The sequence below is a fragment of the Theropithecus gelada genome, chromosome 9 (genome assembly GCF_003255815.1).
Source record: "Theropithecus gelada isolate Dixy chromosome 9, Tgel_1.0, whole genome shotgun sequence".
NCBI lineage: Eukaryota > Metazoa > Chordata > Mammalia > Primates > Cercopithecidae > Theropithecus > Theropithecus gelada.
Genome location: NC_037677.1, coordinates 24,120,964 through 24,139,235, shown reverse-complemented (window position 1 = coordinate 24,139,235; position 18,272 = coordinate 24,120,964). Strand labels below are relative to the sequence as shown.

Here is an 18,272-nt window from a genome sequence, read left to right as displayed (position 1 = left end):
CTTTTTTATGTCTGGCAGTATTTCTTGATCCAAAGTCTACTTTGACTAATATTAATATAGCCACCCCCACCTTTCTTATCACTCATATGTGCATGGTAAATATTTTCCATCCTTTTACTTTTAGCCTGCCTGTGTCTTTTTAAGTTAAAGTATGTTTCTTGTAGATAGTTTATAGTTGGGTCTTGCCTTTTTATCCAGACTGACAATCTGCGGTTTTAACAGGAATATTTAGACCATGTATATTTAGTGAGGATCTCAATATGGTGAGTGTATCATCTTACCATTTGTTTTCTATTTGTAGCATCTGTATTTCCTTCCTTCTTTTCTCATGTGCTGCCTTCTTTTGGATTAATTATATTTCTTTATTATTCCATTTTATCCGTGTATTAGTTTATTAGGTTTACTCTTTTGATATTTTTTAAATGGCTGCCTTAGGGTTTCTCATATGCATCTTTAACTTATTAGAGTCTACTTTCAATGATAATTCAATTCTCCCTGGCCATTGTGTTGTTATACATATTATTTCTACATATGTTATACACCTAATAATAAATACAGTGTTAATATTTTTGCCTTAAATATTTGATATTTTTAAAAATATAAAAAGAAATTAAAATGTACTACATGTTTATTATTTCTTACACTCTTCACTGTTCAATATTTTCATCTGATATCATTTTCCTCTGCCTGAAGAAACTCTTAGAGGGCGGATATTCTGCTAATAAATTATCTGAGCATCTTAGCTATCTGAAAAAAATCCTTTATTTTGTCTTCATTTTTGAAAGATATTTTTGCACATACGAAATTCTTGGTTGACAGTTTTTATTTGTTTTAACATTTAAAGAAATGTTCCACTGTCTTCTAGCCTGATTGTAAATAGCCACGGTCTTTTTTTTTTATCTTTGTTCCCCTGTACACTATGCCTGTACCCCAGCAATTGGCTGCTCTTCAGGTTTCTCTTACTCAGTGTTTTTAAACGATTTGTGGCGTGCCGTGGTTTAGTTTTCTATGGGTGTTTATTCTGCTGGGAATTTGTTGAGCTTCTTAGATCTGTGGCTTTGTGGTTGTAATCAAATTTATACTTTTTTGGCTGTAACTTAAAAAGGTGTTTTCTGTACAGCTCGATTTTATGGGGCTGAAGTTGCACATGTTTCACTGCTTGATACTATCCCATGAGTAACTGAGACAGTTGTTTTGCTTCTTTTTATCCTCTCTTATTTCCATTTGAATAGTTTCTAAAGCTATGTATTCAACTTCACTGCTTTTTTATTATTTTGTTGTTGTTATTATTATTATTGTTATTATTTTGAGATGGAGTCTCACTCTGTTGCCAGGCTGGAATGCAATGGTGCGATCTCAGCTCACTACAACTTCCGCCTCCTGGGTTCAAGTGATTCCCCTGCCTCAGTCTCCCGAGTAGCTGGGACTACAGGTGCATGCCACCACACCTGGTTAATTTTTTTTTTTTTTTTTTTTTTTTTTTTTTTAGTAGATATGGGGTTTCACCATATTGGCTGGGATGGTCTCCATCACCTGACCTTGTGATCCACCTGCCTTGGCCTCTCAAAGTGCTGGGACTACAGGCGTTAGCCACAGCGCCTCGCCTGCTTTTTTTTTAGTGTTCAATCTGCTGTTTATTGCATCCAGTAAAAATTTCATTTGAAATACTGTGTTTTTCAGCTCTATAAATTTTATTAGTTTATTTAAAACTATATTTCCCATATCTTACCTCATGATATTTATATTTTCCTTTAAGTCTTTTAATGTATTTACAATAAATATTTTAAGGTCCTCGTCTGTTAATATCTTCATTGTCTTTTCTGGATCAGTGACATATTTTCTGCAAATTATGAATACATTTTATTGCTCCTTCATGTGCCTAGTAAACTTTTATTGGAAGCTAAGCTTAGTGACTGGTATGATGTTGAGTGCTAGATTTTGTTGTCTTTAAAGAGTGTTGGACTTTTTCTCAAATGCACTAAAATTACTTGAGGATATGCTGAATTATTTTGAGGCTTGTTTCAAAACTATATTGGGGCAGATATAATGTTGCCTTTACCCTAGGTATCATTTCACTCTACTGCTAAACCATTTCTTCTCAAGGGACTCTACTGAATGTTCCAGTTGTTCACTTCACTCTGACTGGTTGAAAGATGAACATCTCCTCCCACCCTGTGTGAGCTGTGGGAATTATTTAGCATACACATCCCATCCCATTCTTTTCTCAGTCTCATGGAATGTTACCCTTTGCATGTGCCACTGAGTACTCCACAATACTAAGGTGACCTCCCTACCTATATATGGAACCCTTTCTCTGCATACCCTTTTCCTGTCTGGTTCTTCACACTGCGCATTCCAGTTACCTCAACCCCTGCAGACTCTGATCGCTATTTTCTCAACTTGGAAAGACCATGTTCTCCTTAAGTTTCTCCTGCCTGGATGACTGCCCAGAAAAAGCCTCCAGGCAGAAAGCCAGGGTAATGGTCAGGTTCATTTTCTCATTTCTCTTCTTTCAAGGATATCCATCTTATACCGCTTTTGGTCCAATGTCTGAAAACAGCTTTTAGTTGTTTATGGTAGGATATTAAATCTGGTACCAGTTACTCCATCGTGGCTCTAGCAAAACATTTGTTTTCAAAAAGATAAAATGTAAAGCGTAACATAATTAAGGACGTGGAAAATATAGTCAAATAGTAATTGCTTGTGCTTTTTTTCAACTGTACAATAGAACTAAAGTAGGTTTTATCCTACAATTTTATATAATCCCAAATAGAACTCCATTACTTCCACTAAAAATTCCCCATAATGTACAGGGAACCAGGTCTAGACACTTTAATAAGAGTTAAAAATACATACTTCTATTGTATATTTGCATTTAGAGTGTCTTTTTTTTACTTTGTTAAGCAATTTTATTTTGTCATAAAGTGAGTCTCCCGCCAAGGACAGATTTTATTGTTCTACTTTATAATGGACAGGGGAATGTCTAATTCCTACACCACATATAAAGAAGAGTTTTTCTTCTCTGTCTTTGCCTTTTTGCTTTCCATTGGATTAATCTTCAATAAATATTTCAAGGTCCAACTCAAGTCTCTTTCTCCAGGGAGTCTTACCCAACTGTTTTATCCCTGTTTTAGTTATGATAAAGCTAAACAGTTGCCAAAAAAGAAAAATAAAGAAAGAAAGAAAGAAAAAGAGAGAGAGACCATAAAACACAGCACCTTGAAGTATATGGAAATTTCTCTGTCAGCTATCAGTTTGAAGGTTAGCAGTGAGTGGTAAGCAGAGCAGCTCTTTCCAACCCTCCTCTCAAGCCATCATGTCATAACCCCTTAGATACAACCCCTACATGGTCAAAGTTGGATTGCTGCCACTTTTCTTAGTAGTAGTTATGTAGTTGCTTTTTCTCTTTTTTTATTATTTTAAGTTCCGGGGTACAAATGCAGGATGTGCAGGTTTGTTACATAGGTAAACATGTACCATGGTAGTTTGCTGCTCCTATCAACCTATCACCTAGGTATTAAGCCCAGCATGCATTTGCTATTTTTCCTAATGCTCTCCTTCCCCCCTCATCCCTGACAGGCCCCACTGTGTGTTGTTCCCCTCCCTGTGTCCATGTGTTCTCATTGTTCACTTCCCACATAGAAGTGAGAACACGCAGTGTTTGGTTTTCTGTTCTTGTGTTAGTTTGCTGAGGATAATGGCTTCCAGCTCCATCCATGTCCCTGCAAAGCACATGATTTCATTCTTTTTTTATGACTGCATAGAATTCCATGGTATACATGTACCACATTTGCTTTATCCAGACTATCATTGATGGGCATTTGGGTTGATTCCATGTCTTTGCTATTGTGAATAGTGCTGCAATGAACATACCCGTGCATGTATCTTTATAATAGAATGATTTCTTTTGTGTATATACCCAGTAATGGGATTGCTGGGTCAAATGGTATTTCTGGTCCTAAATCTTTGGGGAATGGCCACACTGTCTTCCACAATGATTGAACTAATTTATGCTCCCACCAGCAGTATAAAAACATTCCTATTTCTCTGCAACCTTGTCAGCAGCTGTTGTTTCTTGACTTTTTAATAATTGCCATTCTGACTGGTATGAGATGTTATCTCATTGTGATTTTGATTTGCATTTCTCTAATCACTGAAGTTGAGCCTTTTTTCATATATTTGTTGTTCTGCCACTTTTTCTTTCTCTTCCAGAACAGCCAGTTGTAAGGGGTAAAATAAACTGAAGAGAACATCTACATGGATTAAGTCCCAAGCTCACCCTTTGTTAGTGAAAATGTAGTCACGTGGTCATCCCTACTACAAGGTAGACTAGAACATATAATCAAACTGGATAGCCATGATATTGCTGCGTTAACACATAAGAAGGGGAGATGAATTTTGGAGGATAGCTAGCGTTCTCCTCATTTAACTCTCCCTTCTCAGAACTCAACTTTGTGTTCAGATCTAGCACAGCAGTCAGCTCTGCTAATCAGACAAGTAAGAGGGGATGCTTAAAGGGGAAGGATCCATTTAATAAACTTTTTGTCCAAATAGACACGTTATTTAAATAAAAATAAATAAGTTATTGGCTGGGCATGGTGGCTCACGCCTGTAATCCCAACACTTTGGGAGGCCGAGGTGGGTGGATCACGAGGTCAGGAGATCGAGACCATCCTGGCTAACATGTGAAACCCGGTCTCTACTAACAATACAAAAAAAATTATCTGGGCGTGGTGGCAGGTGCCTATAGTCCCAGCTACTTGGGAGGCTGAGGCAGAAGAATGGCATGAACCCAGGAGGTAGAGCTTGCAGTGAGCTGAGATCGTGTCACTGCACTGCAGCCTGGGCAACTGAGCAAGACTCTGTCTCAAAAAAAAAAAAGTTATTGTTATTTGTCTTTGTTTAAATAAGTTGTTATGTGTACAAATAAAGAGTCAGTAAATCTGATTCTTGCTTGGTGGTTTTCATTATTCCTTTATGTAAAGTTGCATGTTCAATAGGTCTATTAATGAGACTTTCTCAAGTACAATTTCCATTTAGTACTCATATCAGGTAGGCAATAGAGGCATGCAATGTAATTCATTCATTATTACTGTAAGTTTGGGGCATAGACAGACCAGATTTAAATCTTGGTTTTGTCATTTTCAAGCTTTGTGGCTTTGGTGAATTACTTAACTTCTCTGAGCCTCAGGTTTTTGTAACCATACAGTATCTATCTTTCAGAGTATGGCAAAGATTAAATGAGATAACATTTGTAAATACCTAGTACAGTGTCTGAGCACAGAGTTGGAGCCCAAAAAATTGGGGAAATACACACACACACACACACACACACACACACTCATCTTGCTCTCTCGTTCTCTCACTGTTCTCCTTTCTTTGGAATATTGAGTAGTTCACAATGTACACCTACAAGGTACAAGTACACCTTTTATTCTGTTCTGCCACAAAAGTGTAGCTTTTCTTCTGAAGTAGATTTTCTCGAAGTACACGTCCAAGAATAATCATCATTAACTGAGCTTAGAAAAAAAAATTCAGATAGCATGAAAGTCAGAAGAGAGATTCCTTTTTCCTTTTTTCTTTTTTGAGAAATGAAAGAATCTTTTTGGGGATCCAAAGACTAATATTATGTAGTGGTAATAGCTCCTGTCTGAGACTCTTGATATGACTCTGAATTCCACAACTAGCTATGTGGGCTTGAAAAAATCACTTAGTCTGCCTGGGTCCTAAAGAGAATAGAGTCCTAAAGAGAATAGTAATAATGTCCATTTATGAGAATGACTGCGCTAGTAATGTTTTTATTTAGTTTATTTTTTATTTAGTTGGGCAGTCAAGGCTAAAAGAACTTAATTAACTTGTCTAAGGTTTCTGAGCAGTGAACCAGTGGTTTTCATCCAAATCTACTTTATCCAAAAGTTTTGCTGTTAACCAAATGGGGATATCAGACAAGCTTACCTTCAGGTTGAATTCAGTGACTCTAAAATTCAATGACTATAAATGTGGGTCAAGGAAAGATCAAAACAGAAGGCAGTTGCCCAGAAGACACCACAGTGAAAGCTGTATTTTTTGACTAAGACAAATACATTTGGAGCTCAGCTGTGCCAGGTAGCATGTTAAGATATACAAGGTCTAAATCAACATACTCAGAAGGCTATTCTCTTTTTCTTATCCTCATGGGTCAAAACAGTTGAAAGCAAGAAAGAATTCCATGAAAGGTCCATGATTTTGAAATTCCCCTAACCACACTTACCCATTAATTACCTCCCCACATTCCAGTGTGGAACCGCTTATATTTGTTCTTTATTGCATCCAAGTTTTTGTTTGTCCATCATCTCTCTTCTCTTACTAGACTTCTTCCTCCTTGGAGAAAGATCCATGCTTTAAAAAATTTTCTCCAAGCCCAGACCTGCTGATTTCCCTCGCAGGCTTGTGTTTTTAAGCATTCTTCTACACTATGGTCCACTTCAGACATCCTTGCTGTCCATTGACTATCTGGCATTGTCACTGATTTCCAAGTTGTAGCCTTTAGCTTTACTTTAATGTGCAATTAATTTAGTAGATATTTCACCATAGACATTTCCAGTAGAACTCAAAAATGGTACCTACACTCGAAATCCGCTTGTTTCACAAATAACAAACTGAATATCAGTTTGTGCTCAGCTAAGACAGCCTACTATGCTATAATTTATTTCACCTTCATATTATGTACCAGAAAGTATTCTATGTGCTTTGTACTATTTATCTTATTTAATCCTCATAAAAACTATATGTAGTGAACATTATCTGATCTTTGGGGTATTTTGCCTCCTTCGTCTCCGTTATGGATCTACTTGCTGTTTTTAAATACTTATTTCTAAGCTACCAAGTTTTAAAACTTCATTTGGCTTGTAAACATTTGATTTATTAGAGTGTTGTAAACTGTGTTGGTATAAACCTCAATTAGTTTAAATCTCCTAGTAGCAGCAAAAAGGAAAACAGCATTAAAAAGGCAACAAACTGAAGCTGTCATCCAGTTAAAATCCAAAAAAGGATAAAATAAAATAAAATAAAATAAAATAAAATAAAGAGGGTTTAACATGGAACTCCGACTCTAAAGCGATTCATTTATTTATTTAATCATGTGATATATCTAATCCAGCCCTAGAGACATGACAACAGATGGGGCGTGTGTTGGGATGAACACCCAAGCGAATACGTTCTGTTTGAGAGCTGTCATGCAGGAGTTAGTGGAGAGGATTTAAAAAATCTTAAAATTAATATGTCTCTCTCTTGACACTTCCCAAACTTAGTATGTATCCTTTGTGACATTACCAACAGATAAACTCTAAGGAAAAGGGGCAGTTAGTGCACTATGAAAGCCACCATTTGGAGGGCATCCTCCCCAGAGAAACTTCAGTTCAAAGTTGAGTCTCAGGAAGATGTACGCCAAGGTCATGAAACATTACGCACAGACAGGGAACAGCTCTGCTATTGCTCGTATCACCAGGCTTGAAATTTGAGTTCAATCATGGTGAGGGCTGCTGCAAATGCCCCTGGTGGAAAAAAAAAAAAAAATGTGCACAATGCCTTCTCATTTGTGAAATATTTTCACATTTTTTTACCTAAGAATGGGAGCTCTTGCTCATGGTCATCGCTAAACCCAAGATTAAAACAATGCAGCAGTCGTTTATTTCACTCAACAGTGAAATAAATGCATGTAAATAAAGTCAACAGGCAGAGAAATACTGCAATGAAGAACAGTGTAGCATTATACGTGTCTAAATATGTACAGCTTGCAGGAAAAAATAAAAGGAACAAATGCTAAGGGGAAGTAATCCATTTTCCTCAATTAAAAAAAAAGTACTATCTCCATCTATCTACCTATCTACCTACCTAATTTCACAAAAGATTTGAGGCAATATTACTCAATATTCATAGCTATATATATAAAAAGAAAAAACAAGTCAGAGTTAGAGAAACTATCAACAAAGAGAAAGATAGGGTCAGGTTGATGATTGAGACAAGGAACAGCTCATGCCAATAATTTCCACACCTTGGGAGGCTGAAGTGGGAGGATAGCTTTAGCCCAGAGGTTCAAGACATCCTAGGTAACAAAGCAAGACTCTGTCTCTACAAAAAAATAAATAAAAAATTAGCCGAGTGTGGTGGCTCATGCCTGTAGTCCCAGCTACTAGGGAGGTTGAGGTAGGAGGATAGCCTGAGCCCAGGAGTTGAAGGCTGCAGTGAGCTATGCTCACAACACTGTACTCCAGTCTGGGTGACAGAGCAAGACCCTGTCTCCAAAAAAATAAATAAATAAATAATCAATAATCAATATATAAATAAAAAGAAACAAAGATTGGAACAGATCTCCAGATGTCTTAGTGCATCTGTAGAAAAGTTATGCCAGTTTATCAACAAAAGGAACAGCTTTTCCTTACACTTAAGCTTGAAATAAATTTCTTACATGAAACTTAAAATAGAGAGAGCACTGAGTGACACGGTAGATGGCATTCTTAACCACTTATTTCCATAAGCGCAGCAACAAAGTGTGTAGAGCTTTTTATTCTAGTGTCCCTGAAAGTCAGGGACATGTGTTGCCAAACTACAAATGTGTAGGATGTTAAAACAATGTCGTTTCACTCTGCAAGTCTCTTTGCTCCAGTTTTATCCAGGGGTAAATTCTAGTATTTCTGGCTGAAACATATTTTTCAATTTTACATAAATGTCAGATCTTTCTTTGGAGACTTTTGATGAAAATCTGAGCTGCTGACAGGCCAAAATTACTTTCCTTGGGAACGTAGGTGTGGGTGAGAAATATGTGAAAGTATAGCCTTTAAAGGTGATGACACCTGATAACAGGACTTTTCGTAAAAATGGAGGCACCTAACTAGGACTTTCAACAGAAAGGACCAGCATCCTATCTCTCTCCCAAGCCTTGCTCTTAGAACATAAACAAATAGGCAGCTGGTCTCTGGTGAAAGGCCTGAAACAAATTTGATGTGTTCCCCTGACATCTGAAAGTGAGAAGGCCTCTAATGGCCTAACTGTAAATTCCTCTTCCTACTCTGAACCCATAAATAAGGTCCTCCATCCAAACAACACTCCTTATAGAGAGGACCAGGATCAGGGATACGTTCTTTCTTATCCCTGAGTAGCAGGTTCCCCTTTTCTGCCAGTTAATGGAATTATTCACAGGCAGATCACATCCTCATGCAAGAACCAAGGGCACCCCACCCTCTTAGTACTACAAAGTCAGCCTCCCAAGATCCCTGGTTGTTCCCACTGTTTCCAAGTGCAACCTCCATGTGACCCTGCATGCTGATCAAGACATGGCCCTAAAGTGGTACCCTCGAGGACACTGAAACAGCCTGGCCACTTGCTTTAGCCATCAAAAGGCATCACACTACCAGGGGTAGTATCGAATGTCTGTCCTCATTCACTCCTGTGATTCCAACTGAAGAAAAGAGGCAGAAAATAAGAACCTTATTCCTCTCCCTGAAGTTACTGTTTTCCTCAGTCTTTGTTTTATTCTCTTTTCTTCAATTTTTTTTTTTCCAGAGACAGAGTCTTGCTCTGTTGCCCAGGCTGGAGTGCAGTGGTACAGTCAGAGCTCACTGTAGCCTCAACTTCCTGATCTCAAGGGATCCTCCCACCTCAGCCTCCCAAGTACCTAGGACTATACTGCCACCATGCCCAGTAATTTATTTCCTCCAATTTTTGTACTCCATCTCTGTGCTGTTCTAGGTAACTAATATTTTCCATGATTAAAAACTGTATCTGGCCAGGCACAGTGGCTCACGTCTGTAACCGCAGCACTTTGGGAGGCTGAGGCGGGCGGATCACTTGAGGTCAGGAGTTCAAGACCAGCCTGGCCAACATGGTGAAACCACGTCTCTACTGAAAATACAAACATTAGCTGGGCATAGTGGTGTGCACCTGTAATCCCAGCACTTTGGAAGGCCGAAGCAGGAGGATCACTTGAGGTCAGGAGTTCGAGACCAGCTGGCCAACATGGTGAAACCCCACCCCAACTCTACTAAAAATACAAAAATTAGCTGGGGGTGGTGGTATGCACCTGTAATCCCAGCTACTTGGAAGGCTGAGACAGGAGAATCGCTTGAACCCAGAAGGCGGAGTTTGCAGTGAACTGAAATCATGCCCCTGCACTCCAGCCTGGGTGACAGAGTGAGACTCTGTCTCAAAAATAAAAGTAAAAAAAGTAAAATAAATATTATATCTTCTGTTCAAATTGTATCCATCCTAGTGATAAACGACCCTTTTCTCTACCAGTGTTTCGCAATGTTTAGTGATCAGTCCACCTGCGTTGGGATCCCCTGGAATCCTTGCTAACATGCTGATTCCATTGATCAGAATTTCTGAGAGTGAGTCCTAAGGGTTTGTATTCTTAACATGCTTTTGTGGTAATGCCGTGGCACTTTAGAGCTACTGACCGAGATATTTGGTTACATGGCAGCAGCTACATCAGTGAATGTATCTCACCCATGCACCCAGCCCTGACATACCTTCAGGTGAGACCCAAACAGAGAGCCTGGCTGAGTTGGGAGCCTTGGGACAACAATTTTGTGCTTTAATTGCTGCCCCGGTTTTAATGGGGCACTTTGCCTTTATGCACTGCTAAGCGATTCTGCTGCCGTGTACACTCCCACCTGACACATATAGCGGGAGAGACTAAAAATAGACCCCACCTGCACAGAACATCCCAAAACAGGGCTGCTTCCTTCCTTCTGTTTCTGTGATCCAGGGACATTGCTCGAGAAGCATTTGTTCTCAATTACTCTTGCTAAGAAATGACACGTGCGTTCAGACAGCAGTGTGACCTCTTTTATGTTAAAAGAACTTGAATGGGGAAAAAAACCAAAACTGCAATTACGGTCATACCTATTGACTATATATATATAAACTAAATGAATATATCAAACACTGCATATACTTTTGGCATATTTGGTTTTCTCTTTCATGGAACATAGGGACTAATCTGTATTCAGTTTAATAATTATACCTTATTGTGGTCTTACATATAATTTGACCCAGAAACAAGAAATCAAGAATGTTCTTTATATATGTTCAATTTTATTTTATTTATTTTCAATTTTTGTTTATTTTTATTTTATTTTATTTTATTTATTTTTGAGAGAGAATCTCGCTCTGTCACCCAGGCTGCAGCAGTGTCACGACCTCGTCTCACTACAACCTCCACTTCCTGGGTTCAAGCTATTCTCCCACCTTAGCCTCCTGAGTAGCTGGGATTACAGGTGCACACTACCTTGCCGGGCGAATTTTTATATTTTTGTAGTGATGGGGTCTCTCCATGTTGCCTAGGCTGGTCTCAAACTCTCGTTTTTTTTTTTTTTTTTTGGGACGGAGTCTCACTCTGTCGCCCATGCTGGAGTGCAGTGGCCAGATCTCAGCTCACTGCATGCTCTGCTTCCCGGGTTTAAGCCATTCTCCTGCCTCAGCCTCCCAAGTAGCTGGGACTACAGGCGCCGCCACCTCACCCGGCTAGTTTTTTGTACTTCTTAGTAGAGACGGGGTTTCACCGTGTTAGCCAGGATGGTCTTGATCTCCTGACCTCGTGATCCGCCCGTCTCGGCCTCCCAAAGTGCTGGGATTACAGGCTTGAGCCACCGCGCCCGGCCTGGTCTCAAACTCTTGAACTCAAGCGATCCACCTGCCTTGGCCTCCCAAAGTTCTAGGATTACAGGTGTGAGCCACCGCACTTGGCCTATATATCAGTTTTAAGGTGTTCAGAATACAGTGTAAATCAGTGGTTTTAAACCTGATGTGCACATAAGAATAATCTAAAGTACTCATTTATCTAAGGGTGTTTTGAACCCGTTCTGCTAGTGTATTAGTCGGGGTTTTCCAAAATAACAGAACCAATAGGCCTTACCCACACATATATTTATCTCTGTGTGCATGCATGTGTGTATATTAAGTTGGTGAAAAGTAATTGCAATTTTTGCCTTTACTTTCCATGGCAAAAACTGCAATTAGGTTTAATGGAGAAAGAGATTTATGAGGAGGAATCAGCTTGCATGATTATGGAGTCCAAGAAGCCCATGATCTGCCGTCTGCAAGCTGTAGATCCAGGAGAGTCAGTGGTGTAATTAAGTCCCAGTTCAAAGCGCCAGGGGGCCACTGGTGCTAAGCCCAGACTAAGGGCAGGAAAGGTGGAATGAGATGTCTCAGCTCAAATACTGGGGCAGACAAAAAGGGGGGCAAGTTCTTCCTTCCTCTGCCTTTTGTGCTCTTCGGGCCCTCAGTGGACTGGATGGTGCCACCTGCATTGGGCAGGGTCATCTGCTTTACTGAGTCCATTGATGCTGATGTTAATCTCATCTGGAGCACCTCCACAGACACACCCAGAAATAAGGCTTAATCGGGGCACTGCATGACCTGGTTAAGTTGATACTAAAATCAACTTCACAGCCAGTTCTCAGCATGTAGCCTTGGACAAGTTACTTAACCTCTCTGCTTCGATTTCTCCATTTGTGAAACTGGCATAATAATAGTATATATCTCATAGTGTTGATCTAAACATTGAATTAGTTAATACAAGGTTGGGCATGGTGGCTTACGCCTGTAATCTCAGCACTTTGGGAGGCCAAGGCAGGCAAATCACTTGAGCCCAGGACTTCAAGATCAGCCTGGGCAACATGGTGAAACCCCATCTCTACAATAACAACAACAAAAATACAAAAATTAGCCAGGTATGGTGGTATGCGCCTGTAGTTCCAGCTACTCAGAAGGGTGGGGCCAGAGAATTACTTGAGCCCTGGAGTCTGAGGCTACAGTAAGCCCTGATGGCACCACTGCACTCCAGCCTGGGCAACCCTGTCTCCACAAAAGAAAAAAAGATAGTTAATATACATAATGCTTTAGAAAAGTGTTTGTCAAACAACATATGATTGATATGTATTATCATTAAATGACGATTACTCGTTGGATTGCTCATTAAAAGACTTGAAAAAATGCATCCAGAGTAGATCCTGGAAATCTACATTTAAAATAATTATTGCTAATAATTCTGATGCCAGTGGTTCATGGACCATCGTTTGAGAGCTGGTAATCTAATAGGACCATTCATTTGAGTTTAGGAAAAAAATGTTGGTATTCTACTTCTATTAGCTCTCTTTATCAGAAAATAGAAAATTTATTTTAATAGTACTTAAAATAGTAGCTGATGCTGGGGCCTTCATTATTCTATGATTTGGATATCTTATGGGGTCTCCAGGAATTTCCTATAAAGTAGGAAAGGGAATCTTACAAGATAGGAGCTGATGGTCATCCCTGCACCAGTGATCTTTCAATGCACAGCGACGCATTGCAATTTGCATTCATGCTGAATGAAATGAATTTATAGATTATATTTATCTAATTATAGATCATTACAAAAGAAACAATTGACTTGAAAAGATTTTTGCCAGAAGTGTGTACATCCATGACAATGCTAACAATTTCAACAAAAGTTAAGAAGAAAATGACATTACCATTTGTCTTGGTTTTTGCACGATCCCTCTGCCAACCACATCTTCAATAAAAGCAATCTTCATATAATCAATCTGACAAAAAGGAGGCCCCCAAAAGTGCATTTATCAAGAATACTGTTTGAAATGTTAATGGTTTCATTGATAATTATTTCCTCCCAAGTATACATTATGCTGTGATCTGTTAAAGAATTTCTCTAGTGCATTAAGACAGTTTGGAGAGTGGCTGGCACAGTGGTTCACGCCTATAATCCAGCACTTTGGGAGGCTGAGACAGGAGAATTGCTTGAGCCCAGGAGTTCAAGACCAGCCTGGGCAACATAGAGAGACCCCACCTCTATTAAAAATAAAAATAAAAACCTGGCCAGGAATGGTGGTGCATGCCTTTGGTCTTAGCTACTTGGGAGGCTTAGGTGGGAGAATAGCTTGAGCCCAGGAGTTCAAGGCTGCAGACAGCTATGATCATGTCACTGCACAAGACCCTGTCTCAAATAAATAAATAAAAGTTTGGAAAGCATTAGAGTAAATTTTGAGACTCAAAATTCTCTTTGTTAACTAGTCAATTCATGTGTACGGAGATCAATAACAAAAGTAAAACATTGTCTTTTTAATTTCAGAAAAAATGATCATCTCACTAGAAGTAAATTAAAGTGTACTACACAATCTAAAAGATCTCATGTTTTTTAAATGAAGTTTTTTCCTTGGAGCATAAAATAAAATTAAAACCAATTACTCAATCTGAGCCCAGTTGCAACTGACTTCTCCTTTCTGTTTGTCCTTAAGATGCTTGCATAATAAAGCAAATTCATGAGATATCTGAGCATAATTTCCCTGGGCGGTAGTTGATTTCCACTCAGCCTTGGGAGATGACTCAACAAAAGAAAATTTGTGGGGTAAAGAAGACTTAAATAGACAACAGATAAAAATTGATGGGATTGATGTGTCACTGTAAGCCAAATAGAATTTCTGCAGACCAAATGGTTTTGAAAGGCATTTACCGTATTGTGTGTAACTCTCTGTGATTATATCTGGGAGTCATCATTTCACCTTCACACTCATTGTCAAATGAACATCAGCCTCCAGTTTAACACTGTGTGGGGGAGGGGTCAGAGCGAATAACTCTTCGGTTTTTTATGGTAGGGAAATTATCATGTATCCACATTGCTCAGACCTTTACAGAACATGTAGGTTACTTTGGACCTGAGCTTTGATATTTGTACTTTATGACATTTACTAATGACTCAAAAACATGCAGTGTACTCCTGAACTTTTAAATCATGGATATGTCTTCTGTTCTGTAGTACTACACTAACTACAGTAACCACCTGCCTACGAAAATTAAATATTGGTTCATGGTTATAATTACAGGCACAAGCTTAAGGCAGTGAAGCTTAAAATTAAGTTGAATCATATGAAATGCCATTTTTGGAAGCTGGAAATGGTAAAAATCGTCAACTCTGGAGCCAAGCAATCCTAAACTCCAGTTGGTCCTGCCAGTGCTGGTGAATGGCTCTACTCCAATCTAGGGGTGCCCGGCTCCAAAGACAGCTCCTAAACTCTGAATGTTGTACCTGCATTTAACAGTCTCATAAAAGTATTATCTCTAACACTCCAGTTTTAGCTACTGTAGTTAGTGTGGAGGGCTAAAATCCTCATGTACTGCATTTAATTACGTGAGAGACTTTCTTCAAAGAGAAGTTGAACTCTAACTTATAAAGTCTTTCAAATCCTATATGTAGTGTTCATTTCCCCAAAGATATCTATGCTCATCAAGGTCCGGAAATTTGTAAATTTAGAGAAATAAAATTGACATATGAGTATACAGACCACAACTACTTAACCAAACAAATGAATTTTTCCTTCAAGATAGACTCTGTGGGAGCCTTTACATTTATTCTCAAGATGAGGTTATTATTTGAAATATAGTTGGTGCCCCTGTTGGCATTACTCTAAGAGAGAGTTTATAAAAAGCCTCCTCATTATCTTATAGTCACAGCTCATAAATCTGTTCACCTTGGGGTGATCAAATGAGAGGCTGGCAGGATATCAATCTGTGTTTTCAATACTGGATATTTGAATAGCGATGAAAACACCAAGAGGAATGACCACTTTGTCAGAATTGAAATGAAGCCTTCCTACAGCTAAAAACCCTGGGCTGAATGTCAAGAAGGCTTATGGATTGGTTTAGTAGGACAATTACGTGGCTATTCACTGGTAAGTGAAAAGAGGAGAGAAATAAGCATGAAAAAAGTCATACTAAATGTGATCGTATTTTGGTGTTTGGTGTCTGTCCCATCTGTTTTCTAAGAAATTCTTAAATTCTGCTATATGATTTTATAAAAATTCTCTAATGTTTGAACATGAAACAACGTAAGTGCCTTTGACTCTGTCGGATCAGTCCCCTCCAAGCCTTCTGTGCTTGAGGGACTTTTCCTGCCTGCGATCCCCAGGAGGTACCCTTCCACAGGGACTCACACAGCAGCATATCTGTGTACTCTATCCAGCTGTTCCTGTTAATAAGAGATAAAATTGAGACATAGAAGGTGAACACTTTTTATTTCCTTTCCCTTCTGGAAATTGCAGCACCCAGTGTGCCCTGAGTGTCAGTGTTCTATGCTTAGCGAGTCACTAAAAGCACAATTCACAGCCTCCCGTCAACAGCAGCTCTTGTCCCGGCTTCTCGGATGATTCCCATGAACTTGGCATTCAACCTAAGGATACAGAGTCATAAACCGGAGTTGGCTCTTTTTTTTTTTTTGGAGTGTTTCTTCTGTTTGATTTTTGTTTGAGAGAGAGAGTCTCACCCTGTCACCCAGGCTGGAGTACAGTGAGCAGGGCTCACTGCAGCCTCAACCTCTTGGGCTCAAGTTCCCACGTGGCTGGGATTCCCAAGTAGCTGGGACCACGCTACCATGCCCAGCTAATTTTTTTTTTTTTTTTTTTAATTTTCAGTAGAGTTGAGGTCTCCTTATGTTGTCCAAGCTGGTCTTGAACTCCTGGGCCCAAACCATCTGCCTGCCTCGGCCTTCCAAAGTGCTGGGATTACAGGCACGAACCACCGCGCCTGGCCTGGGGTGTTTCTTTTGTACCATCATCTATTTGAGCGAATCTCCATGCAAACGACAAGACCCATGATTCTGTCTCACAGAGACTTTCAGATTAAGCCCAACCCAATTAGATTTTAATGTCAGTTTTTATTGACCTGTGGTAGAGAGGCTGATAAATTTTCCCAGTAAAACCTTGCTCCTAAAGACTGTTTCATATTCCTGATCTTCTACACCAGCTGTTCTTAAATGCTTTCTCTCTCCACACCACAGAGTAATCTGACAAGAAAGATGGAATTGGGGCAACTCAGGACAAGAAAGATGGAATTAGAGCAACTCAGGACATCTCACCTCTTTTCGTTGTGTAACTGCCAACACTGTGGCCACATTACTGATGAAGGTGTCTTGCATGGAAGTGTCATCTGTTAGGTGTGTTAAAGAGAAAAGAGGCTAAGAATAATTGACACCAAAACCCACTGAGTTTAAAGGATGTGAGATGACACCCAGATGCCTGAGAGGGGTGATAAACACAGGCACTATATTCTAAGAATTCCAGAGCTGGCAGTCCTGGATTGCAGGACGGCCACTCACCACTACTGCCAGGCCCAACTTATCTTCGGGATTGCTTGACTCCAGAGCTGGTTTTTGACCAGTTCTGGCCAACCAAACCGAGAATTCCACAAGGTTCAGCTTCATGAAGCTCTGTTGCCTGAAGTTTGTCTTTTGTGTCCACTTGGTGCTCCAGGTATTTTCTGGTCTTACGTCAACCTTCTCCAAATACTGCCAGTTGCCTCTTGCTGGATCCTATAGTTTGCATTGTCCTTTAACTCTCTTCCTTTTACTGCATTCAAATCCACAACTCTCCAGTTAGGGATCATGCTTAGGTGTTGCTGCAGCTTCATGCATTACTTAGCTTCCCCTCTTAGAGCAAAATGGAACCCAAAAGAATCCACAGTAAGAGAGTTTTTTAGAGTAAGGAAAGCAGAGAGGATAGCTTTGCATAGATCTGGAGTGATAGAACACCTTTCTTGGCCCTCAGTTCTAATCTAGCCAAGTGGCTGCCTACCTCATCTAGACATATGACTGTCTTTTCCTAAGGCCTTCTTGTGGTGACTTGGAAACTGGAAAACATTGTTCTCCAGGCCACACTCAAGATGTGTCTATTTTTGTTACTCATTTTGCAATGGCTTTAAATAGCATACCTTGGGAGGCATTTTGAGATCAAGGAGTTTACCTTTGAGGTAATGTCTCTTCTTTGTCAGCACTGGGGCCACAAGATATGTGCTGTTATGATATTGCAATCCACTGGGATAAAAATAACTCATGATGTCAGACCTTCATCCCAGGAGTCCTGCCCTCTTGAGATCATCTTCCAGGAGGGGAGGTAGGGTGGGCCAGGCCCGGAGCCTCCGCAGAGACAGAAATAAAGTGCTAATGGCCTTCCGCGACACGGACAAGAGTGGGAAGTGGACAGATATATTTATCAAGAGAAACGGCTCCAAGCATCTGCTACGTCCCCATTCTCCTATTTTTCCCAGGTCTATTTCTGGCATCTCTTTCCACAGCACAGACAGCTCCGCAGAAGAAAAAGCATTTCTCCCACCTGCCCTGGCCTCTGACCTGGCTCTGAAAGAGGCAGGTTGTAGATGATGGTTGTCAGTGTCTGGAGTTTTCACTGAAAAACAGTCACCTGAAATGGAAAGACACACAGAGGGGAGTGATTTCATCACCATTGATT

The 18,272-nt window shown here is 39.8% G+C and overlaps 1 pseudogene; it reads right to left on the bottom strand.

The window, feature by feature from the left end:
* The window catches only part of LOC112630992, a 32,091-nt pseudogene extending 14,679 nt beyond the window's left edge, over positions 1 to 17,412 (bottom strand).
* Between the last annotated feature and the right edge of the window lie 860 nt (positions 17,413 to 18,272).